General features: G+C 45.3%; 1 protein-coding gene across 14 annotated transcripts in view; it reads right to left on the bottom strand.

The window, feature by feature from the left end:
• The window catches only part of sox6 (SRY-box transcription factor 6), an 832,058-nt gene that overhangs the window by 320,960 nt on the left and 483,985 nt on the right, over nt 1–27,113 (bottom strand). The gene's annotated exons all lie outside the window — the stretch shown is intronic.

The raw sequence follows: 27,113 nt of genomic DNA, 5'->3' as shown, positions 1-27,113 counted from the left end.
ACAAATAGAAAATGTTCCATTCCTCGGAACTAATAACCCTCATCTTTTTCTTTTCTTTTTCCAATAATGGGGCAATTTAGCATAGCCAATCCAACTATCCTGCATACCTTCAGGTTGTGCGGGTGAGACCCATGCAGACACGGGGAGAATGTACAAACTCCACATGAACAGTGACCTGGGAATAATAACCCTCACCTTAACAAACACTCAAACTTTGCCTCTTTTTTGCTGTTGGGTTCGATGTTTTAATCATGGAATGGTCCAAAGTGAAACGTATCATTCACAGTATTTTGGTGACAAAATATTGTCCAGTGAGCTGCTAGTTGAATCTATATTATTCTGCAAATTAAATCCCAAGAGGGCCCTTTGTTTTCTATTCATCACTTTCTATTTCCTATGCCAAGCCAGTTTTCAATTCAGTTAAGTTAATTTGGCATTAGTTCTATGAGCCTTGATCATTTTTGGAAGCCTTGTGTGCAGACCTTCATCAAAATGCCTTCAGAAAATCCAAATAAAGTGCGCCGACTTATTTAGTTACCTGCTCAAAGAATTCCAGTGAATTTGTGAGGCATGAACTATTGCCGCTAAATTCATGATGACTATTCCTTATGGCTCCTTTATTCGTTACGTGAACATTGATAGCATCTCATAAAATGCTCTCAACCATTTTTCCCATTATGAATGTTAAGTGAACTTGTCTGTAATTCTCCGATTCATCTCTTGCTCTTTTTTTAATATTGGGAATAACATTTACTTTCCCCTTATCCCAAGCTGTACACAAACACACGTATATCAGATATGAGAGACAGAGTCAGAGAGAGAGACAGAGTCAGGGAGAGATAGAGAGACAGAGTGAGAGAGAGAGAGAGAGACAATGAGAGAGAGAAAGAGAGAGAGATTCCAAAAGGTATTAACCAGAACCTCACACATTTCCTTAAGGATTCCAGAGCACATCCCATCTGCTCCAGGTGCCCTGTGCACGTTTAATTCTTCAAGTTTCTTTATTATACATGCTTTATTAATATCTACATATGTTACAGATTGCTGAGCCAAAATAACTGCATCTGAAATTTGGCCACAATTTCCATTTGTGAAAATGGACACGAAGAATTAATTTAACATGTCAGCCATTTCCTGATCCTCCATAATTTCTATCCCATTTTCACATCTTATATAGTACGAAGTCTTACAACACCAGGTTAAAGTCCAACAGGTTTGTTTCGATGTCACTAGCTTTCGGAGCGCTGCTCCTTCCTCAGGTGAATGAAGAGGTATGTTCCAGAAACACATATATAGACAGATTCAAAGATGCCAAATAATGCTTGGAATGCGACCATTAGCAGGTGATTGAATCTTTACAGATCCAGAGATGGGGTAACCCCAGGTTAAAGAGGTGTGAATTGTGTCAAGCCAGGACAGTTGGTAGGATTTCGCAGGCCAGATGGTGGGGGATGAATGTAATGCGACATGAATCCCAGGTCCTGGTTGAGGCCGCACTCATGTGTGCGGAACTTGGCTATAAGTTTCTGCTCGGCGATTCTGCGTTGTCGCGCGTCCTGAAGGCCGCCTTGGAGAACGCTTACCCGGAGATCAGAGGCTGAATGCCCTTGACTGCTGAAGTGTTCCCCGACTGGAAGGGAACATTCCTGCCTGGTGATTGTTGCGCGATGTCCGTTCATTCGTTGTCGCAGCGTCTGCATGGTATCGCCAATGTACTATGCTTCGGGACATCCTTTCCTGCAGCGTATGAGGTAGACAACGTTGGCCGAGTCGTACGAGTATGTACCGCGTACCTGGTGGGTGGTGTTCTCACGTGTAATAGTGGTATCCATGTCGATGATCTGGCACGTCTTGCAGAGATTGCCATGGCAGGGTTGTGTGGTGTCGTGGTCACTGTTCTGAAGACTGGGTAGTTTGCTGCAAACAATGGTTTGTTTGAGGTTGCGCGGTTGTTTGAAGGCAAGTAGTGGGGGTGTGGGGATGACCTTGGCAAGATGTTCATCGTCATCAATGACGTGTTGAAGGCTGTGAAGAAGATGACGTAGTTTCTCCGCTCCGGGGAAGTACCAGTACCAGTATAGCCAAGTTCCGCACACATGAGTGCGGCCTCAACCGGGACCTGGGATTCATGTAGCATTACATTCATTCCCCCACCATCTGGCCTGCGAAATCCTACCAACTGTCCTGGCTTGACACAATTCACACCTCTTTAACCTGGGGTTACCCCATCTCTGGATCTGTAAAGATTTAATCACCTGCTAATGGTCGCATTCCAAGCATTGTTTGGCATCTTTGAATCTGTCTATATATGTGTTTCTGGAACATACCTCTTCATTCACCTGAGGAAGGAGCAGCGCTCCGAAAGCTAGTGACATCGAAACAAACCTGTTGGACTTTAACCTGGTGTTGTAAGACTTCGTACTGTGCTCACCCCAGTCCAACGCCGGCATCTCCACATCACATCTTATATGGCTGAAAAGAGTCTTTGGGTTCCTCTTGTTCCTTTCTATTGCTTTTATTCTGACCATTTAACTCTTTCAATATTATTTTTAATTAGCATCAATCCCCACTACTGCACTACAATCTGCTAATTTCAGCCAGAGAGATAAGACGACAGATTTTATCCAACTTTCAGCATCTCAATGAGTAGCACATCTTCATGCAGGAGCCTGGTTGGTGATTGCCAGCAGACTATTCAACTGTAAAGGACATCACAGAATTGCCTGCTTCTGTCCTGGCCCAACATCCATGCATGTATGCACTTGCTTGCAGGATAAATAAAAAAGAGCAGCTGCATCATTTTTCTGATTTTTCTACTTCCCAACCCCCTTGTCATGTCCCAAATCCAACCTCAAAGAAGTGTTTTGCATATTTTCTAAAATTGGCCTTTAGACTTCTCTTGGCCGCCTCAGTGAGCTGTAATAATCTTGACTTTGGTTTTTTTCTTGTTGGGGTATACTTTAGTGAACTCTATCAAAAATAAAAATACATTTTTCTTCTGACATTTAGCTTCTTAGTTTAACTTCCCCTTTAATCCTACCCATTTCAAGGGTGGCACGATTGCTCAGTGGTTATCACTGCCGCCTCACGGCGCCAAGGTCCTGGGTTCAGTCCTGGCCCTGGGTCACTGTGTGTGGAGTTTGCACATTCTCCCTGTGTCTGCGTGGGTCTCACCCCCACAACCCAAAGGTGTGCAGGTTGGGTGGATTGGCCATGCTAAATTGCCCCTTAATTGGGAAAAAAAAGAATTGGGTACTCTAAATTTATTTTAAAACATCCTACCCATTTCTCTTACTCTGGATCAAAGCAAGGCATGATTTGGGGCAGCACGATGACACAGTGGTGAGTACTGCTGCCTCACAGAGTCAGGGATGCAGGTTCGATTCCCGGCTTGGGTCACTGTCGGTGTGGAATCTGCATGGTCTCCCCGTGTCTGCGTGGGTTTCCTCCGAGTGCTCCAGTTCCTCCCATAAGTCCCGAAAGACGTGCTTGTTAGGTGAATTGGACATTGTAAATGATTCCTCTGTGTACCCGAACAGGCGCCGGAGTGTGGCAACTAGGGGATTTTCACAGTACCTTCATTGCAGTGTTAATGTCCGCCTACTTGTGACAATAATAAAGATTATTATGTGCAGGTTAGGTGGATTGGCCATGCTGAATTGCCCTTAGTGTCCAAACACTAGGTGGTGTTATGGGAAAGGGCAGGGGATGGGGCCTAGGTGGGGTGCTCTTTCGGAGGGTCCGTGCAGACCTGATGAGCCGAATAGCCTCCTTCCGCACTATAGAGATTCAATGGAATCAAGAGTTTGATATCTCACTGCTCATTTATTGCAAAATGAGAATTTCGTTTGAATTTTAAGGAGAATTAGAGGGTTTTCACCATAGAATTGACAACCTTTGGGTCAAAGGTAACTCTGAACCTCTTCAAGGTCTATAATTAAATTGTAGACCCAGTAAAACTTTTCATCGTTAAACTTTTTGCTCCCTTTAACATAGGTTTTGGTATAATAATAATCTAATAATCTATATTAGTGTCACAAGAAGGCTTACATTAACACTGAAATTAAGTTACTGTGAAAATCCCCTAGACACCACACTATGGCCCCTGTTTGGTTACACGGAGGGAGAATTCAGAATGTCCAATTCACCGAATAAGCACATCTTTCAGGACATGTGGGAGGAAACTAGAGCACCCGGAGGAGATCCACGCAGACGGGGGGAGAATGTGCAGACTCCGCACAGGCAGCGGCCCAAGCCGGGAATTGAACCCGTGTCGCTGGCACTGTGAAGCAACAGTGCTAACCAGTGTGCTATCATGCCGTCCATATATATAAAGAGTAAATATAATAGTATAATAGTAAATACTATTGGAAAGATAAAACTCTGGTTTATAATGTAGCAGACCTGAATAGATTCTGAAGTAACTCATTCGCTTAATTAGTCCAAAGTGACATCCACAATTGGAATCAGAATACTTCCAGAAGCTTGGAATATTTGGAAAATGTGTGAGAAAGTCAAGCTTTTAACCTTTCTGAAGTGCAGGCAAGCAGATATTAAAATCAGCATTTTGAGCATGTGAGAAAGAAAACATGGGGCATGCTGAAAATCTGAAATGAAAATAGAAAACGCTGGAAATAGTCAGCAGGTCGAATGCTATCAGTAGAGACAAAAACAGAATTAACGAAACATTAGCTCTGTTTTTCTCTCCTTAGATTTTCCCTGACTTGCTGAGTATTTCCAGCATTTTCTGATTTTAATTGAATTTGCTTTTGTTTTCCCTTTTTGAAGTTCGTCACATTTTTGAAGTAGTTCAGCAAATCGCATTAATTTGATTTGATTTATTATTGTCACATGTATTAGTATACAGTGAAAAGTATTGTTTCTTGCATGCTGTACAAACAATGCATATCGTACATAGGGAAGGAAGGAGAGACTGCAGAATATAATGTTACAGTTATAGCAAGGTGTAGAGAAAAGATCAACTTAATACGAGATAGGTCCATTCAAAAGTCTGATGGCAGTAGGGAAGAAGCTGTTCTTGAGTTGGTTGGTATGTGACCTCAAACTTTGGTATCTTTTTCCTGACGGAAGAAGGTGGAAGGGAGTATGCCCAGGGTGCGTGCGGTTCTTAATTATGCTGGCTGCCTTTCTGAGGCAGCGGGAATTATAGATAGAGTCAATGGATGGGAGGCTGGTTTGCGTGATGGACTGGGCTACATTCATGACCTTTTGTAGTTTCCTGCGGTCTTGGGCAGAGCAGGCTCCATACCAAGCTGTGATACAACCAGAAAGAATGCTTTCTATGGTGCATCTGTAGAAGTTGGTGAGGGTCGTAGCTGACATGCCAAATTTCCTTAGTCTTCTGAGAAAGTAGAGTCGTTGGGGGGGCTTTCTTTTTTCGTGTGGCCAATCCACCTACCCTGCACATTTTTGGGTTGTGGGGGCGAAACCCACGTAAACATGGGGAGAATGTGCGAACTCCACACGGACAGTGACCCAGAGCCAGGATCGAACCAGGGACCTTGGCACCATGAGGCAGCAATGCTAACCACTGCGCCACCGTGCTGCCCGTTGGGGGGCTTTCTTAACTATAGTGTCGGCATGAGGGGACCAGGACAGGCTGTTGGTGATCTGTACACCTAAAAACTTGAATCTCTCGACCCTTTCTACTTCGTTCCCATTGATGTTCACAGGGGAATGTTCTCCACTACGATTCCTGAAGTCGATGACAATCTCCTTCGTTTTGTTGACATTGAGGGAGAGATTATTGTCATTGACCCGTTCACCAGATTCTCTATCTCATTCCTGTACTCTGTCTCATCATTGTTTGAAATTAAATATTAAATATCAGCGTGGATGATAAACAAAATAAAACTCCGAATATCGGAATCCATTGCCGTACATATTTTAAAAATGACCATCCCTTGACCAACCCACAATTTGCTCTCCTGAAGCATCAATCCTTGCTGGGCACAAGTTTGTCCAGTGCTGCCAGGCACCCTTCCAGATATTTGCCCGAGTGATCGTTTCCCAAATACAAACGTCGGCAGTGAATGTCTACAGCGAGTCATTCCGTGATTACTTCAAACTCAAACTTATTTACACCCAATATCCACATGCATATTAAAGCAGTGATCTCCATTGCTGCCTCACGGCGCGGAGGTCCCAGGTTCGCTCCCGGCTCTGAGTCACTGTCCGTGTGGAGTTTGCACATTCTCCCCGGGTTTGCGTGGGTTTCACTCCCACAACCCAAAGATGTGCAGGGCAGGTCAATTGGCCACGCTAAATTGCCCCTTAATTGGAAAAAATGAATTGGGTACTCTACATTTTTTTTAAAAGCAGTGATCACTGGGAAGTGATTTAGAGTTTGATTCTTGACTGATCCTTTTCCCCTTTCCCAACCCAGTTATACCAAAGGCAAATGCACTGTTCCCACACAAGACCTAAGTGAGATCAGCTAACGGCAAAAACATTGCATTTCTATAGCACCTTTAACTCAAAGGAAGTACTCGATCACTTCACAGACAGGCTGTAGTGATGCACTTTGAGACTTCATTAGTGAACAACAAAGGATTTATTTGCAAGGATCTACAAGAGCAGCAGCATGTCTGCTGCTAGTTCTAGAATGCCACCTGCCTAAAAAAACTCCTCCCCATGGGGGATTCCTCACACTGAATCATGATTGCGCACTCAGCCAGGTGACCTTTACTCTGCTGTGCTGCCCTTAAAGGGCATAAGGCATATTGATGCTGAGCCAGGAAAGCAGAGGTTAGGAATAGTGACCAAATTTTGAGTCGAAGAGATGAAATTCCTAAACGTTTTTCGAAAAAGGTGGTGAGTTGGGGGGAATTCCTTGAGAACAGGGCAGAGACATTTAAATGTTCGACCACCAATGGAGGAATTGAAAGAAGGAGAGAATGCACAGTAGATTACATTCTGAGGAACAGAGTGAGGGGTCAAGTGCATATTGGACAAATTACAGAGATGGGGGTCTAGATTCTCCGCAGCCCCGCGCCGAAATCGCGTTTGGCGTGGGGGGTCGGAGAATCAACTTTCACACGAAACCGACCCCGGAGCTGGTCCGGCGATTCTCCGGGACCCGAGAATTGGTGTGTTCACGGGGTACTCCGCGCAGCTGAGGGCCCATTGCCAGAGGCCCGCCCAGCAATAGTCCGCTGTCAACCGGCCGGGTTCCCGACGGCGTGGTTCTAACCACCTATCGCTGTTCGGGAACGTCACGCGGCAGCCGCGGACTCAGTCCATGGCTGCCCTGGTGGGGGACAGAGGGGTTTGGACACTGGGGAGGGGGCCTTATGGGCAGCCGGGGGACAGATCGGGCCGGTCGGACCTTCGGGCGCACAGCCGATTGGGGGAGCCTACATTTTATAGCTGCCTCCGGCGTTCGAGTCCGCCATGGCGCTCGGCGAGGCCGCTGCCGTGCGCGTGCACGGACTCGAAACTGGAAGTGCAGGGGGCCTGTAACCACAGCTAAAGCTGCGTGAATCACTCTGATTTCCTGCTAGCCCCCTGCAGGTGAGTGAATTGGCTTATCTTTTTTTTAAGAAACTCCGGAGTGAAACGCCAGCATTTTTACGCCGCCATGGGGACATAGCCCGATTTTGGGAGAATCCATCTCAGATTGGGGGGGGGGGATGCCTTTCAGGGACACTTGAAGATGAGTCCAAAGATGTGCAGCTTAGGTGGATTGGCCATGCTAATTTGCCCCTTAATGTCCAAAGGTGTGCAGGTTTAGTGGGGTTACAAGGATGGGGCAGTGGAGTGGGCCTCGGTCAGGTGTTTCTTTCGGAGGTTTGCTGCAGACTCGATGGGCCAAATGGCTTTCTTCTGCCTGTAGGTTCTATGGTTCTATGGATGCGGATTTTAAATTTCCTGTCTCGGGAAGGAAATGCATGTTGGTGAAAACAGGGTTGATAGACAATCAAGAGAATGCAAGAGCTTGATTTTCAATCTGGAATTGGGAACATGCTCCTCGAATAATTTTTATGTGCCAACCCCTCCCGATTATTGGCACTGAGCTCTGCAAGAGGAGGGAAATGCCTGCTAGCGCAGGAAATTCAAAAATTGACAGCAGCCATGACAGGCCTCGCTGCTGTCTTGTGCAACAGAGGAAGCAGGAATTCAGAGATCAGAAGCCTCAACATTCAAAAGAATATGCCAAACGTTAGCCAAAGGGTATTGTGCCCAGACTCGCCGTGAAACAAAATTTTTTCAGGTTTAAAAAAAAAAGTTCCCACATTGATCCCAACAGCTGAGCACTGTAGTGCATGAGAATGTTTGGGTTTGGCAATTTCCAATGTGAAAACCATTGGCAGGATTCTCCGTTTGCGAACTCCGGAACGCGATTGGGCGGAGAATAGATTCCGACACCAAAATCATGGCGGGCGCCGATTTGAAGCCAAATCGTGATTCTCCGTCACCTCGACAGCGGCATTAATGTGTACCGGGACGCATGTACAGTGGATGCCGTTTGCATGTCATTTGCGATCCTAACCCGGTATTTTCCGGGCCTCCGCGATTCTCCGCCTCCGATGGGCCGAGTTCCCAATGGCGAACAGTTCACTGGTGCTTTTAAAAATCATGAAACCGGCATGGTGGCTGCTGAGGGTGGGAGAGGGGATACGGAAAGCGTTCAACATCGCCATAGTTTTGCTGAGTTATGCCGCTGGCCGGGGGACTTCGGCTATGGATGCGGGCAGTAGCGGGGCGTGGCCAGGATGTGGGCTGTGGGGTCGGGACGGACGGAAACGGAACACGATTGCCACAGCCAGCAAGACGGCCATGCAGCTGCGCTTTGCTCTGGCAGCCCACTGTGAACTTAAGGCCACAGGTCGTATAGGTGTCCCCCCCAGGCCACCCTCCTGGGTACCCTCTGGCCCCAGCCATCCCATCAGCTATATGGGCGCGCTCCAGCACAACCATTGGCATCTTGTTTGCTGGGATGAGTGTATGCGAGGTTTGTAATGTGTATATGCGGCTGCAGCTCGTCAGCCTCCCTAGTGCCAATCACGGACCCATCGAATCCCGCACTGTTTTTCATTGGAATCGATTGATTTCCACGTGGCGCCGGTTCTAGCTCCTTTACAGTAGCAGAGTCAGTCCAGGTGTGGCGCCAGTTTTGCTGTTGTGAAAGTCCATGAATTCTGCATTGGCATCAAATCGCAGTCTCAGAAACGGAGCATCCCGCCACATCTCCCGGACATCCTCGCCCATGAACAAGATGCTTTATGGGCAGTTAATTGGATGCAAGTGAGTTCCCATTGCCCTCTTCCATCCCACCACTCTCCCGTTGAAAATTTACACACATTCCAGAGGCACCAGGATCCAGGAACACCTGCTGGCAAAGCAACTTTCAATGCCTGGCCGCACCGCTGCTCAGCCACTTCTGAAATTGAAAACTCAGCCCAATGTGTTTGCATGAATTTAAGCTTATGAGAGTAACAGGAAGGGCAGCCAGCAACAAGAGTAGGTGAGACTGGGGGTTAGAATTATAGAATTCGAATTTACAGTGCAGAAGGAGGCCATTCGGCCCATTGACAAAGGATCTCAGCAATGGATGGACAAAGGTTGAGAGAACTGGAACTAAACTCTTTTTCAGTGCCCGGCGTAAAGGTCACAACCAATAAGACATGGTACAAACAACGCCAACCCAGCCAGAATCAAGAAGTCAGGGAATCGGTGGCAAGGGAGCAGCCTTTATGGTGGGGAGCCCAAGACAATGGTGTTGGACTGAACTGAATTTGCAACCAATCCAAGTCTGAATATCTGTCAAACACAGAGATAATTGAGGGGTTAATAAAACTTGGGACGGGCGGCATGCGGCGCAGTGGTTAGCACTGGGACTACGGCACACAGGACCCGGGTTCGAATCCCGGCCCTGGGCCACTGTCCGTAAGGAGTTTGCACATTCTCCCCGTGTCTGCGTGGGTTTCACCCCCACAACCTAAAGATGTGCTGGTTAGGTGGATTGGCCATTAAAGGTCAATTTGGTGTGGTCAATCCACCTAACCTGTACATCTTTGGGTTGTGGGGGTGAAACCCACGCAGACACATGGAGAATGTGCAAACTCCACACAGACAGTGACCCAGAGCCAGGATTCGAACTCCGGTCCGCAGCACTGTAGTGCCAGTGCTAACCACTGCACCGCCGTGCTGCCCTAAGATCACCTCTTATTCTTAACTCCAGTGGCACAGGCCCAATCTGCTCCTCGGGTGGATGTAGTTGTTACAAGGGGGGCATAACTATAAGTCAGGGTGGGAGATATCGGAGGGATATCCGAGGTAGGTTCTTTACTCAGAGTGGTGAGGGTGTGGAATGGACTGCCTGCTGTGATAGTGGAGTTGGACACTTTAGGAACTTTCAAGCGGCTATTGGATAGGCACATGGAGCACACCAGAATGACAGGGAGTGGGATAGCTTGATCTTGATTTCGGACAATGCTCGGCACAACATCAAGGGCCGAAGGGCCTGTTCTGTGCTGTTCTATGTTAATTGGAAAACAAATATTTGGGTACTCTAAATTTTAAAAAAAATAAGACATGGTGCAGGCTTTCATCAGCATACATGTGGGAGCTAACCCCATTCCTACAGATGATAATACTACAGGTCAAGGTTCAAATCTGGAGCCTTTTTGTAATTTGGATCAGTACCGTCAACACTGAACTACCTGGTGCCCTGCTTGTTTGCAAGCAGTGCTGTTGATTATCTTCTTTCATTTTCTTCTTTTAGAGTCCGTCTTTGTACAACCATCCTATTTCCCCTGCCACTGTCATCATTGGAATTGTTGTGCAGTTTTATATCATGTGACCAGGGAAGGCACATTACAGAAAAATATCAGTGATTATATTTTTATAATGAAAATATTTAGCCTTTCAATTGGAAAATAACATACTCATTTGAAGAGAAGAAAAATAATATTGTTTGGATCATTCTGTCTGTCACCTCATTGATGCTGTTTCCAGTTTATTCAAAGCAGAGTTATCTTAGGCTGACAGCTTTAAAAAGGTGGATCAGAAGACTGTCTGCACTGATAAGCAACACTACAAAGTCAACGTAAAAGTAAGCACTAGGTAAAAGATGACATGAAGTACACACTATCAGCACCCAGCAATGAAAACAATTAACATCTCTTCCCGCTGTAATGCATTAGGTCAGGAATTGCTGGAATTCTGCTCTCTGTTGCAAGGACAATGATAAAGAGCATGTTGCTAACAATCAGACCCTGGGCTCTGAAGTCTTCTTCGAAGCTGGGGGGTCAGCTTGTTCTCATCAAGTTGAACTTTTCCTTGTGCAGTCTTGCGTTTTTTTTTTGACAGCACAAATCAGTGCCGGGACCCAGACATGGAAAACTAAAGACAGAAGATCAAAGGATGCTGAGGAAAGCTGGTGTGCCTCCCCATTAAAAAATACATGCAATATTGCATAAATAAATTGACTCGCTCAGTTTTATCCCAGTGGGGTTGCTCTGGTAAGCAGTCTGGGCCTATAAATCTGGAAGAAGCAATATCTGGGAACAATTGCACTCTGTATTTGTCCTGCTCCATTTTGATATAAAAGGCTACAGTGTTCAAAGCAAAGCAACAACCATATTGTGCAGGAAGATCTGAACTTCCAAAAATCAGAGAGAATAATACTAGTGGGTTGGGTGCTTGTTTTGCATCATTTAATTTGTAGATTTACACAATTAGCCAGAAACCAAACATATCTAAGCTTTGCCCTTCACCTCCATCCTCAAACATAAATAACAATGAAGTTTCCCATTTACAAAATGGGGTAAAGAAGAAAACTCAGAGGATTTCTGATGAGTTTTGTCAAGGGGTAAATTTTCCAGTCGTGCCCACCGTGGGAATCGTTGCGGGCGGGACGGAAAAATCTGGCGGACCATTTAAAGGTCCTTTGACCTCGGGCGGCAATTTCAGGTCTTCGGGGGGGGGGGGGGGGGGGGGGGGCACTGGAAAATACCACCCCAAGCATCCAATATAAAAATACCCACTAGAATGGGTAGATCTGACATCATTCTGACATTTGACCTTGATAATTACCGTCTTTGTTCATATACACCCAGTGCCCGCCAAATTTCTATCACCATGAAAAGTGTTTTGAGGCAGTTTTAAAACATGCTAAGGTATTCTCTCAAAACATAAGTCTTTCATTTTTTCTGTTCTTTCTCTTCAGAGGGTTGTCAGCACCTCGAAGAACAGCAGGGTTAAAGGCAGAACAGCTATTGGGTCACATTGATGGCAACACCTCATCAATCAAGTATAGGTGAGCATCAGCAGAAGATTCTCTGTCTGCAATATCACCCTCAGTCTAAGATCCCAGGGCTTTCTACGTAATAGTTGTTTCCTCGAAAATTGCAAATCCAAAAACAGATAATCCGCAACATAATGGGTGGACATGACAGCATTCTACAAGGTGGACTTTGAAATCCACCAGGCTTTAGGATTTTGGTTTCAAATTGATTGTGATGACCTTCCAAAGTGAAGGTGAACCACTTCAAAGTAAAAGGCTGGTTCAAATCCATGGCCTCAAATATTTCTAATTACTAGCACCAGCACATAAGATTAGTTACTGTGGTGGCTGGAGACAATACACTGGAGACTTCCAGTAACAACTAAAAGGGGGTTTATTAACAGTAGGCAATGGCAACTATATATAGGCACAGAGCAATGATGGTTAGGTCTTGACCCATCAGCCAAGGGATCCACACTGCCCTAGCCCCTGCTCAGGGTTCCCGCGTGATTGATCCCAAGCTGTTCACATGTCCCCAAAGCCCATCACCGTAAAGGAACCGCGCTACCATTTACATTGTATATTCAGGCATGTCCTATGTTTTTTCATGTACGGACGATCTGTCTGTACGCAGAATACTTTTCACTGTACCTCGGTACAGGTTACAATAAATCAAATCAAATCAAACAGTTACCAACATCAAACATGTCATTTCAGGTTCTGTCTTTGCTTTAGAAAGGGAAATCAATCTCATTGCAGCTGCTTCGTGCAATCCAGCTATAACAGAACTGCAATGAGAGGAGTGTACAAATAAATGCCGCGTGTTAGCCACGAAGGACTGTTTAAAAATATTTAGAGTACCCAATTCATTTGTTTCCAATTAAGGGGCAATTTAGAGTGGCCAATCCACTTACCCTGCGCATCTTTGGGTTGTGGGGATGAGACCCACGCAGACACGGGGAGAATGTGCAAACTCCTCACGGACAGTGACCCGGGGCTGGGATCAAACCCGGGTCCTCGGCGTCGTGAGGCCCAATGCTAACCACTGTATCACCGTGCCGTCCAGCCACGAAGGAATTTTAATGATACTAAATGGTTAATAGATGTCCTACTACAGGCAGTGCTTGACTTTATAACATTTGAGTTATAACAAACAGCACTTACAACGTTATAAATTGAAACCGTTTCATGTGTACGACATCGGTTTTGACTTTATGACACACACCAATGAACATGTATTCATACATGTGCATTGACGTTCTGTACCACCCATCTCCCTGATTCAAGCCACTGAGTTGCTGTTCCAAAGCATTTTTACTTGGGTGAATCTTTCCACCCTCTTTCTTAACATTTATAATTGGGTTAAAAGTTTGGGTTATTTTGGTGAAAATAGGTGGTTCAGGAACCAATCCCCAATTTATAGCATTGTCCTGATGGGAAAATTGGTTCCAATTAACCATGTTTCAACTGAAGATGTAGTTTTCATTGTGTCGTAAGGTCCAAGGACTGCCTATGTTACATAGCGAGCCATACCTTGGTATAAGTGCCTTCAGTAACTCGACAAAGCATTATGCATGAACAGCAGTGTACAATTTGAGCAGTAAATGTGATCTGGCCCAGGCACAGCAACCACAGATGGGACTCTGCAGCCCCACTTGGAACTGTAGCCATCAATTTATCCTGGCTTTAGAACCTGATCGCTTATATTCTACTTGAAGAAAAGATAGCCTAAGTTATGGAATCTCAGCACTAACATCATGATCAAACTTCTGCACTGGAAAGGTGATTGCAATATTTAAAATAATCTGGTCAAAATTGCAATGCAATGAGCTTCAAAACAAAGTGTTCCAAAATAAAAGCAAAATATTGTAGCTGCTGGAAATTTGAAATGAAAGCAGAAAGTGCCAGGAAAATCTCAGCAGGTTTCGCAGTATCAGAACAAAAAAGGGTTGTATTGGACTCGAAACGTTAACTCTACGTTTCTCTCTCCACAGATGCTGCCAGACCTGCTGAATTTTCCCAGCACTTCCTGCTAATGTTTCAGAATGTTTGATCCACAGTTGAGGTTTGTTTCGGTGAATTTTCAGGCCATTCCATAAAAATAAATGCATCAAATGTTTTTTCTCTCTCTGTCGTGCAAGGTTTAGGAGATTGGCGCGATACTACCAGCCTTCCTGTCTCGCTCTCCTGTTTACTTAGTTTAAACTCAGTGCTGTTCTTCATCAGGCATCGGCCAGTGGCAGAGCTGGCAAATCCTGACTCAGTTTCCAGTCATCACCAGAACATGGGTCTCCCCTGTCACCAGAACAAGGTAAATTGGGCTGGTAGATTTCACAGGCAGCTGTGGCCAAATAACACACATAGAGCCAACTGCACGTTTACAATTAATAGCCACCTTAATTGTGCTGTTGTCGTATGAGTCTGTCAACTGCAGTTGAAATAACAACAGCAAGGGCAGCACGGTGGCGCAGTGGGTTAGCCCTGCTGCCTCACGGTGCCGAGGTCCCAGGTTCGATCCCGGCTCTGGGTCACTGTCCGTGTGGAGTTTGCACATTCTCCCTGTGTTTGTGTGGGTTTCGCCCCCACAACCCAAAGATGTGCAGGGCAGGTGGATTGAACATGCTAAATTGCCCCTTAATGGGAAAAAAAATGAATTGGGTACATTAAATTTATATTTTAAAAAAATTACAACAGCAGCCGCCTCAGTACAGTATCCTCCGACAGCTTACACTCACGAATGATCTAATACGCCGTTAATAGCTTCATCAGTGAAAGCACTCTATTTAAAACACAATGTATCACGATTTAGTACAATGACATCCTACAGTATGCATTCTTTACAGACTCTTTAGGGTTTGACAACCAAATAGATTACCGTTATAATATTTCCGAACATTTTGCAACCTCTAATATCAGTATGGTATCAATCGCTACTTGACGATATAACACCTGCATGCTAACTTTTGTTTTTAAGGAGTTCCACAAGCTGATGTTATTGAGAGCATTACTGCTCCTATCTTCTGTGAAAGTGTAACCTGAACAATGATTGGTTGTAGGAATTTAAACATAAATGAAAGGCAAACTGAGCAACTACCTTTCTGGTTTTGAACTTGACAGGCTAAGAAAGGAAAACTTGGCGTTACGGTGGCATAGTGGTTAGTGCTGCTGCCTCATGACACCGAGGTATAAGGTTCGGTCCCGGCTCTGGGTCACTGTCCGTGTGGAATTTGCACATTCCCCCCGTGTTTGCGTGGGTTTCGCCCCCACAACCCAAAGATGTGCAGGGTAGGTGAATTGGCCACGTTAAATTGCCCCTTAATTGGAAAAAATTAATTGGGTACTCTAAATTTATTTTTTAAAAAAGGAACATTTGCATGTAAAACAGCACCTTTTGCAAGCCAATAAGTTACTTTTGAAGTGTGGTCACTGTTGTAATGTGGCATAACAGGGGTTTTTTGGGATGGGGGGGGGGGGTGCATGGTGGCCAGCTGCTCATTTTAATAATTGAAATCTGGACAGAAAGGTTTTGGTTGCATTTGCTTAACTTTAGCGACTGGTGCAGGCACGAATTCGCAATGTTTGATTCATTTTCCGACCTAAACATGTGGGCTCACTTGTGGCTTCACACTCGTTTTTGCCCAAATTCAGTATGTGTGCCTCTACATAATATTTGTAATAGGTTTGTTTTGAATCACTAGCTTTCGGAGCACAGCTCCTTCCTCAGGTGAGGAAGTAGTAGTGCTCCGAAAGCTAGTGATTCGAAACAGACCTGTTGAACTTTAATATGGTGTTGTGAGACTTCTTACTGTGCTCACCCCAGTCCAACGCCGGCATCGCCACATCATCAGTATTTTTAATGACCGCTCCTGTCTGATTTAAATTGGCCAAAAGGAGGTCACCATAGATGGCTGCACATTGGTCGTGCCTCTTCTCACCTAGCAAGCCATACATTTGAAGATGGGCCAGCATTCAAAGCATTAACTGTCCGCTCTATCCACAGACACTACCTGACCTACAGACTCTAATTGCCTGTTTCTGTTTTATTCCTTGCTGCAGTTTTTATAAATACCACCCATTGTCTCCAACCAAGGGATGACAGGGCGAGCACTTCACACAACATCAGAAGGTGCCTACTGATCACAAAGGCAAAGAATGCGAATGACTCCCAGTGATTTATTCCTGGCTGTCTGCACAGTATCTTAACATTGATATAATGCATTATCAATCAAAAGCAGTACACATGTGTGTAACACATTTAAGGAACAAAGTCCGCTTGAAATGACTGCATTTAAGACAAACAAACGCAATTTTTTCAACTAAATTCTATCAATCCCAAATAAGGGCAAACTTTCAAATTCATTCCCCACCAGTAATAAAAGCAACAACATATAATGGACACTCATTAACACAATTATATTGAGAAGCACCTAGCCTGCCACAGGGACCTTAATGTATAGTGGATGTCCATATGCATTATTATTTAGTTTTTTATATGTTTCCCTTTGTGGATGAGGGGCTTTTATGAGTAGATGACATTTAAAAAGGGGGCATTTATTTGGTTTGTAGTTCTGGCATTGCCCTAATGTCTACAAAGAACAAAGAACAATACAGCATAGGAACAGGCCCTTCGGCCCTCCAAGCCAAATCTACTTAATGACTATTATAGAAAGACAACAGGGAATGCAGGAAGATCTTTGAAGCATTTCCCAGTTTAAATTGGGAATCTCCATAACTCCAGTGGCAGTAGCATAATGAATGAAGTGGCTCCACTACTGCTAGTGGTGTGGACAACCATTTCATGAGCTACTTTCACCTACAGCAGCAGCCTTCAGAGCTTGTCCAGCAATCCAAACACCGACTCCTACCTTGCCATCATATCCAATGGTTTTCACATTACTGTTTGCTACAAACCTTCCCCAACTAAGGTAAAAGTCCAGAATTAAGCCACAGTCAGACCTTCTGAATAACTGCAATGTGCAAAGCCCCACGGTGAACTACAGCCTTAGACAAAAAGAAGCTTGCCTGCATAATATAAAGGCAAGAGCAAGAAGGGTGCATGAAATGGTTAGTGTATAACTGCTAACTGTATAGTTTGTCTAAAGGTACTATTGTTCCTCATTCGTTCAGTGTGACTCGATTTTGTAAAGTGCATTATAATAAGGGTCATTTTCGACTTACTCTATGGGTTGCAGCTACAAACACAATGCCCTATGCAGATTAATGGCTCTATTGTTACCTCTTGTAATGCTAATCTGTCAATTGTGTATCTAAATAGGTCACTTTAACACCTCATTATTCACTAACATGAAGCTCACCACTGAGAATGTCATGCCTGTGATTTTCTCAGCTGTATTGTGACTGTAAATATGAAGCAGTTTTTTTTCTAAATAACTCTGTTTGACAGAAAGTACCCGCTACTTTGAAGGTGTTTTTACATTACAAGAGTGCAGCCAACAGTCGCTGAAAATTTACATTTTCTGCTCTGTGAGAGATCAGAATCTGCATGATCTGCTCCTTTATGGAGAAAAGTAAATGTGGAGTGCTGGCTCACATCATGCCCTCTGGGTCTCTGTATTAACAGAGGCCTACATAGCCTGTGCCCTAAAGTGAGAGAGCATGGAGGCCAGGCTCCTGAAACAGGATCGCAGAACTCAATGGTAAACCACAAACACAAAAGCATCTGGCCCCAAAGACAATCTCCATTGAAGACTGCCTGTACTCCCAACAGTGCCGTCACTCGAGAGGGAAGAGAAGCAGAGGTTGGTGGAAGTTATTGTGGAGTTGGATCACAGGTATTCGGTGGCCTTGACGATGGAATTGCTGGTGGAAAAGAAGAAATTGCTGGGGCAGTTTGATTGGTTGACAACTGGGAAGGCGGTGGGTCAGCTACATCAGCCAAAGGGGGTACAGTATGAGTATGGGGAGAAGGCTAGTTGCCTGCTAGCCCATCAACTGAGGTGGCAGGCACCAGCAAAGGAAATATTGCAGGCGAGGGTGATTGAAGTGGGGGGTGGACGTGGTGCAATTGGAGATGGAGCCGGAGAAAATGAATGAGATGTTTGAGACCTTTTATCGGGGGCTGAACTTAGAGGGGTACTTGGATGTGTTGGTGTACTGGAAGTGGAAGAGGGGAAGTGGTAGGCATTGGAGGAGCCAATGGGGCTGCAAGAGGTAATGAAATGTATGGGTATGATGCATACGGGGAAGGCGCCGAGGCCAGATAGCTTTCTGACGGAATTTTATAAGCCGTTTCCAGCAGAGCTGGCTCCTCATCATGTTTAATGGGGTGTTGGAAAGGGAGCAGTTGCTGGCTATGCTGCCACAGGCGTCTATTTCATTGATCCCAAACAGTACAAGGATCTCACAGAGTATGGGTCTTACAAGGCCTTCTCGTTATTGAATACCAACATGAAAGTTTTGGCCAAGCTGTTGGCGAGGCGATTGGCGGGGTGTGTGCTAGGTATGGTCTCAGTGAAGGTGTGCCAGTTGTCTAGTAAAATCAGTAGATTATTGAATCTTGTTAAAACCCCTTTGCGGAAATGTTGAAAATGTTGAATAAAAATATTTTTTTTTCTTTTTTATAAATTTCGAGAACCCAATTCTTTTTTCCTAATTAAGGGGCATTTTAGCATGTCCAATCCACCTACCCTGCACATCTTTTTTGGGTTGTGGGGGTGAGACCCACACAGTCATGGGAAGAATGTGCAAACTCCACACGTACAGTGATCCGGAGCTGGGATCGAATCTGGGTCCTTGGCGCTATGAGGCAACAATGTTAACCACTGCGCCACCATGCCGTCCGAATAAAAATGTTTTTTTTAAAAGGACTCCTTCGCGGGGCAGAGTGCCGGAGGTGATCATATCAATGGACATGGAGAAGGCCTTTGACTGGGTGGAGTGGCGTTACTTGTTCGAGATCCTTGGGTGGTTTGGGTTTGAGCAAAAATTTATTGCTTGGGTGCGGCTATGGCAGACGTGAGAACGAATGAGATGAATTTGGGGTATTTTAGGCAGTGTGAATTTGCGGGCCTTGTCATTCAAGGTGGCCTGTGTTAGTTTTTGGTATCAGGGGATTCAGGTGGCGCATTTTTGGGCAACTATGCACAAGTGGAATTTTTAAAAATATATAAATTTAGAGTACCCGATTCATTTTTTCCAATTAAGGGGCAATTAGAATCATAGAAGTTTACAGCATGGAAACAGGCCCTTCGGCCCAACCAGTCCATGCCGCCCAATTTTTACCATTAAGCTAGTCCCAGTTCCCTGCACTTGGCCCATAACCCTCTATATACCCATCTTACCCATGTAACTATCTAAATGTTTTTTAAAAGACACAATTGTACCCACCTCTACTACTACCTCTGGCAGCCCATTCCAGACACTCACTACCCTCTGAGTGAAGAAATTGCCCCTCTGGGCCCTTCTGAATCTCTCCCCTCTCACCTTAAACCTATGCCCTCTAGTTTTAGACTCCCCTACCTTTGGGAAAAGATGTTGACTATCTACCTTATCTATGCCCCTCATTATTTTATAGACCTCTATAAGATCACCCCTAAGCCTCCTACGTTCCAAGGAAAAAAGTCCCAGTCTATCCAGCCTCTCCTTATAACTCAAACCATCAAGTCCCAGCAACATCCTAGTAAATCTTTTCTGCACTCTTTCCAGTTTAATAATATCCTTTCTATAATAGGGTGACCAGAACTGCACACAGTATTCCAAGTGTGGCCATACCAATGTCTTGTACAACTTCAACAAGATGTCCCAACTCCTGTATTCAATGTTCTGACCAATGAAACCAAGCATGCCGAATGCCTTCTTCACCACCCTGTCCACCTGCGACTCCACCTTCAAGGAGCTATGAACCTGTAGCATGGCCAATCTGCCTAACCTGCACATTTTTGGGTTGTGGGGGTGAAACCCACGCAAACATGGGGGAAATGTGCAAACTCCACAGTGACCTAGAGCCGGGATCGAACCTGGGGCCTCGGCGCCGCGAGGCAGCAGGGCTAACCCTCTGCGCCACCATGCTGCCCTTGCACAAGTGGAATTTGACTTGTTTGATAGAAGGGGTGAGAGGGAAACTGAAAAGTTGGGACATCCTGCATCTGATGCTGACATGGAGGGTACAGGCAGTGAATATGTATGTGCTGCCAAAGTTTTTATTTATTTTTCAATTCCTTCCAATTTTCCTTCGCAAGGCATGTTTCTGGAGGGTGGATGAACTGATTTTGGAGTTCATTTGGGCAGGCAAGACACCGAGGCTCTGTAGGGCCTTACTGCAAAAGGGATAGAACAGGTAAGAAACCTGTTTGCAGAAGTCAGGTTTGTAGGGTTGGAGGAAGTGCGAGAGAGGTTTGAGTTACTGAGGGAGAGTGAGTTTAGATAATGGCAGGTGTGGGACTTTGCGCAGAAGGAACTGCTCTTGTTTCCTCAAGAGTATACATTGCTAGAGAAGTTGTTGGTCCTGGATGAGTGACGGGGGTATGGGGCGGGGTGGGGGAGGGGAAATTGGTGGTATCTACTGGCGGTTATGGGATGCCACTAGTGGAAGGGATCAAGCGCAGGTGGGAGGAAGAATTGGGGATCGAGATGGGGTGGGAAGATGGAGTGAGACAGTACGTCGGATCAACTCGATTTCTCTTGTGCGAGGATGAGCCTTATAGAGTTCAAGGTGGTGCACAGGGTTTACATGACTCGGACGCGAATTAGACTTTTCCCGGGAGTAGAGGATGTTTGTGAGTGGTGTGGGAGGGGCCAGTGAATCATGCTCACATGTTCTGGGGGTGTGCAAAGCTGTACAGCTTTTGGGAGTCAGTGTTTGAAAGTTTGTCCGGGAGTTTGGTGGTTAAGATGACACCATGCCCTCTGGTGGCAATTTTTGGGGTGTCGGAGGTATCGGGGTTGCAGGAGGGGAAGGGGCGGATGTCGTGGCCTTCGCTGCTCTGATTGTCCAGCGATGGATATTATTGAACAGGAGGTTGGCAGTGCTGCCGGGGGTAGTGACGTGGTTGGGGGATTTGCATTTCTTAGGCTGGAGAAGATAAAGTTCACCCTTAGGGATCGGAGGAGAGGTTTTATGTGCATTGGAGGTTGTTTCTGCCCGTATTTGAGGAATTGCCTGTCACCGGGGGTCGGGAGGGAGAGAAGGAGGGAAAATAAACAAACTGTACGTACCATGTTTATTTGGAGGTGTTGTGCTGATGATTTGACTTTGATTGGAATAAAATATATTTTAAAAAAACAAAATCCAGAAAATCTAGCTACTCTGCTGGATAATGTTACCTGGAACTATGGTTTGTGAATGGCAAAAATTCTTACTCCAACTTAAGCTGTTTATGCCCATTACTGAGTTGTATTGAGACTTCCTCCAAGTATCACTCCAATGATGAAGATGTTTAGTGAAACACTAGTGCATTGGTTTCCAAGTGTCCATAGGGACCATTCTTGTTGTTGGGAGCTACATGGGAAATCAAGGAAAGGCTTGTTCTGGTGTCAGACTGAGTCCACATTATTACATTGGCATGATTGGAGGCGTGGTGATCATGTCACCCGACTGGTAATCCTTGGGCCCTGGCTAATGTTCTGGGGACAGAGGTTCAAATCCCGCTAAAGCAGCTGGTGCAACTTAAATTCAATTAATAGCTCTGGGATTCCAGTAATTGTTATAAAAACCCATCTGATTCACTCACATCTTTTAGGGGAAGAAATCTGCCATCTTATCTGATCTGTTCAACATGTGAATCCAGATCCACAGCAATGCGGCTGACTCTTAACTGCCCTTTGACGTAGTCTAGCAAACCACTCAGTTCATAAACAATTATGGATGGGAAACAAATGCTGGCCTTGCCAGTGACAGCCACATCCCAGGAAAGAATAAAGAAAAAAATTTATATTTTACGTTACGATACCAAATCATTAATACAGTACACACAGCCAGAAGAACAATTTTAAAAGAGCTGGGGACAGCAGGCAAGATCTAGTTCACTCTGAAGTAGGCCATTATCAAATCAACTGGATTCCCTTTTAATCAGAGTGATGGCTCATGAATTATCTGATTTCATGTTGGATCTGATAGAAGGGCTGATATAATTGGCTTCAGCACTCCTGGGTCTGAGGGGAGGGGGAGGAGGAGCTGGGCTTCAATTCCCGATTCCTAGTTAGTGACCTTTGTTGGAAAGTATACACTTAGCTCGTACACTGTCCACAATCAAACTGTCAACGCTCACTGTTAGGTTCATACCTGAAGAGTGACCATTTGGACAAATGCGTGGGGTTACGATGGAGGGGCGGGTGAAGAGAAAAGGAAAAGAGGCCAAAGAAAGAAACATTTTAAAAAAAATTAGAGTACCCAATTCTTTTTTTGTTACCAATTAAGGGGCAATTTAGCGTGGCCAATCCACCTATCCTGCACATCCTTGGGTTGTGGGGGTGAGATCCACACAGACATGGGGAGAATGTGCAAACTCCACATGGACAGTGACCCAGGGCCGGGATTCGAACCCGGGTCCTCAGTGCCGCAGTCCCAGTGCTAACCACTGCCCCACATGCCACCCCTGAAATGTAAATATTAAGGTATTTTAGATCTTTTTCCACTCACAAGATACATGTTAGAACTAAAGTTAAAGATTTTTTGATTTTGAAAAGATCTACATTTTTCAACTTTTTCGAAACAATATTAGATGGTGCTGAAGATGAATAGGTTAATGCTGTTACATTTACAATAGACAGTTGTGCCTGAATGAATCCCAACTATTAAAACTAAACACCAAGTGTAAGTTCTTAGCAATAAAAGCATCACCCTTGTGATTTATTGGTTAGAGTCAAAAAGAATTACAGTCCATAATTCAGGTCTACATCTGTACCTAATTCAAACAAAGCTATACTACTAAATTTAAATTCATAGTTTTATAAATACAAATGACAGGACCTTATAAATAGGAGAAACTGCCTGAGAGACATAATTTAACTTTAAATGGCTTAAACTCTTGAATTGTTAGGCATTAAGGCTTATTTTTCTAATAATAGGGATTTATGCTTTGGAGAAAATGTCCCCAAAAGCAGCTGGTTGCTGCCATGGTGACCTGCCTCTTGGTTCCGATAAATTATTTTATTTCTTCCCATATAAGAAGCTATTGACATAAACATCAACACAGATGCTCCACGAGAAGGAGTCCGGGTTTCGTGAGCACTTGATCATCCAGGAATGCGCCAACTGTTTAAGATAAACTGGTGCCAGCTCAGTTTGTGCATTGCACTCCCCTTGGGGAGTGGTAACACTCAGGCCTGATCCTCTTTTTTCTCCTTCCACCTAGATTGCAGGAAAGGAAATGCATTGTACACCAAGCGACGCATGGCTGCAATGGTTTTCCTCAAACATAACAAAGCCCAGAAACAATTAACCCTCTGACCCCCAGGGTTATTTCAGAGAAGTAACACTGTACAACTAAACAGTAAGATATCTGGAGGCCGTTTTTATTTGGCTCTTCTGTCGTTTGTTACTTTTTCCCGTCCAATCTTCCCTCCGGAGAGGACTGACTCAAGCTTGAATATGCCATTTCATGAGTAGTGGCAATTCTCTATTAACTCAACGCAGCTGGGTGTCCTTATTCATATCTATCCCAAGTAATTCATCCCTGGGGATGCTGCCCCCGCAAATTCACTTCACAAATGCACTTCAAGGTAGGGGCTTGTTGCTCGCTCCCCATGCAAGAACGTGCTGCACCAAGTTGCGCCTACTTTGTTACTCCAGCTCAGACGACACAAACTGGGATTGGAACTGGTGAACCTGCTGGACTGTCTGGCTCAGCTCCTTACGTCTTTACAAATTGAGATGTTGGAGAAACTTCACAGTTTCAAAGTGCGGGGAACTGGCAGTGGAGTGTCACTTCCGTTCAAGCTACGGCATGTCCACCTTCAAATTCAAACCTTGTAGGGAAAAATTCAGTTCCGCAGTTTCTGATTTCATGCCAAAAGGCACTTTGGGCCGAAAGTCAATTGGTAGTAAATTTTAAAAGCAATTTAAAACTACAAATCAGCTCTTTGCTATCTGCCATGATTTTGTGTTTTGTGGTTATGTGGTCTGGTATCGGATTTAGCTCTTATTCTGTGCTTACTTTTGCATTGTTATGTTACATTTACAGGTCTTAAACTAGCTTTGTCAATTGATCATTTATCTTTTGTCTAGTACAATAATTGCTCGATAGATTTTTAGCCCTTCTCCATTTTCTTTCCATCCATTGTTTCCTTAAGTATTCATATTCGGTATAATTTTAAACAAAAGCCACCAACATAAATTGCCCATTATAATAGTCTGAATTATTCCATTGTGAGGAGTAGAAGTGAGGAATCTTCATGCACATAACCTAATTCAAGAGGAGGTCTCTTACCCAGAAAGTCGACAGGGCTACAGGATCACTTCTACTGCTCACCCCAAGGCTTTCGGTTTTGTGGGGGCTGGCTCAAGGAGCGTGGTGGTGTCTGGGTCCCCCACACAACAAGCTGCAAACGGTAACCTCATTAGTTGCATTGTGTCTGGGAGTGGGGAGGGGAGGTATCACTTTATAATTGAAAAAGAGTAATTCACTCCTCCCCTACCCCTCCATCTTCAGTGACGGAGACAATTTCTTGGTATGTCTCACCAGGGAACCCATCTTCCAAGGTATGCCTCATCCTGTCCTGGTCAAAAAAACACAAACAGCTAAAATAGAGAGACCCTGCCTCTTTTGGGGGCAGACAGAGGCTCCATCCCAAGCAAGGTGACGGGAAACTTCACTGTCCATCCGTGAATAGGTGTATTCTGCCTTAACGGAGTCAGCTCCTGTTCTACTGAACTAGTGCTGGGTCTCCGAGAAACAGCTAACCTCCATGTCCAATTGTCATTTCCCTTGAAAATGGCATTTCACCTAACGATAAACATTACAATGATCCCCCCTATATCTCGTATATAAAATATACAAGATTAAGGGCAGGATTTTCCCTTCCGGGACTACGTCCTGTGGTGGGAAAGGGAGCGTTCCCCACCATAGAAGCCAACGGGAATTTGCGCAGAATAGCACGACTCCAGCCTAATTAATTATGTAGTCGAGGTATCCGGTGGCAGGGTGCCTTGCCATCAGATCTGGGCACCATATTAAAAGCTGCCTGGAGAACAACTTACTAACAAGACTGATCAGATGACAAGAAGGTGACAGAGACCTCCAGTTTCAAAGTTTAGTGACTCATTCCTGGGCATCTTCTTCGACCAGGTGGAGACCGGGAGGCGTGTCCCATACCCAGCTGATGAAAGGGGACACCAGCATGCTCCACAAATGACATGCCTCTCTGAGTCTTACTCCTATATCTGGTTGGGCTCACCACTCTGGAGGGTGGTGGCCCTGAGCCCTGCTGGACAACCTGCAGTACATCAAAGGCAGCACGGTAGCCTTGTGGATAGCACAATTGCTTCACAGCTCCAGGGTCCCAGGTTCGATTCCAGCTTGGGTCACTGTCTGTGCGGAGTCTGCACATCCTCCTCGTGTGTGCGTGGGTTTCCTCCGGGTGCTCCGGTTTCCTCCCACAGTCCAAAGATGTGCAGGTTAGGTGGATTGGCCATGATAAATTGCCCTTAGTGTCCAAAATTGCCCTTAGTGTTGGGTCGGGTTACTGGGTTATGGGGATAGGGTGGCGGTGTTGACCTTGGTAGGGTGCTCTTTCCAAGAGCCGGTGCAGACTCGATGGGCTGAATGGCCTCCTTCTGCACTGTAAATTCTATGACATGCTGCACAATCCAGTGGGTTATCTCTAAGGCAGGGAGCCTGAGAGAAACAGGAAACTTGTGTGTAAAATTGGATGCTAAATATAATTCCTATGAATCACATCTTCTCTGTTCTCTTGGAGCAGGAGAATTAAGCCATAACTGGCAAGAGGGAAGAAGATTGGAGGGGTCGGCCACACATGAAGGAAGTGACAGAGTTCGAGAAGTGAGCAAGGAGTGGAGCAGGACTGGGCTATTGCAAATTGAGAGATTGGCATGAGACATCCAACCAGTAAGGATCCATGCATGTCATAGAGGCCTCAGGGTCAAGGATGCCTCCATGTTGGAGGCAGCACATGTGGTCATTTTCTCTCCTCTCCCACTGACACATGCCACCAGGAAGAGGGCAAGGCCCGAGCAATGAGAAGCCCTTAGAGGGGAGAGGACATCACAGGAGAGCAAAGTTCAACTGTAATGCTGAAACAGCAGTCACTTACGTCCTCCAGCAGCCCAAAGACACACAACTTCAGTGGGCCTTAGCTCTAGTGTAGAAAGGGTCTCACACTCTGGTTGTCATAGCGTGGTCTGCAGCAAGAGGAGACAGGATCAGCCAAGCTCACCGGCACTTGGAGGACTGCTGGGGAAGAGACATCTCTGATGTCTGAGTCCAATGACGAGCCTCTGGAATCGGCATTCCATGTTCCGGTTGCAGAAGCAGAACGAGAGCGGGAAAACAGTTAGAGGTGTCAGCAGCATGACGTACATCGTGGAAGAGCCAGTCCGCCTGCTGACTGATAAACTGATACGACAGGTGCATGCATAAGTGTCTCCACGGGAAGGATATCCAACTCCACAGAGATCCTAGTCCAGCAGATTCTGCCAGGGATGTGTGAAGACATGCATTCCACCATGTTAGGCATGGATGAGCTTCTGCAGTGGCGACGTGAGAGGGGAACAGTACACCTCAACATCCTTCCAGGTGTCCCTTCCTCTCAGGAATGAGGCAGGAGCATTTGGGCACCCAAAGGGAGGCAGAGTGGCAGTCAGACACCACTGGGAACCACTCCGTACTCTCAGACGTTCTCCGGCTTTTCAAATCACTTTTGCCTGTGACCACTTCAACCTTGTCCT

Source organism: Scyliorhinus torazame, chromosome 10 (assembly GCF_047496885.1).
Source record: "Scyliorhinus torazame isolate Kashiwa2021f chromosome 10, sScyTor2.1, whole genome shotgun sequence".
In the NCBI taxonomy this organism is placed as follows: domain Eukaryota; kingdom Metazoa; phylum Chordata; class Chondrichthyes; order Carcharhiniformes; family Scyliorhinidae; genus Scyliorhinus; species Scyliorhinus torazame.
Note: the sequence above shows the minus strand (reverse complement) of the source record. Positions and strands in the feature narration are given on the sequence as shown.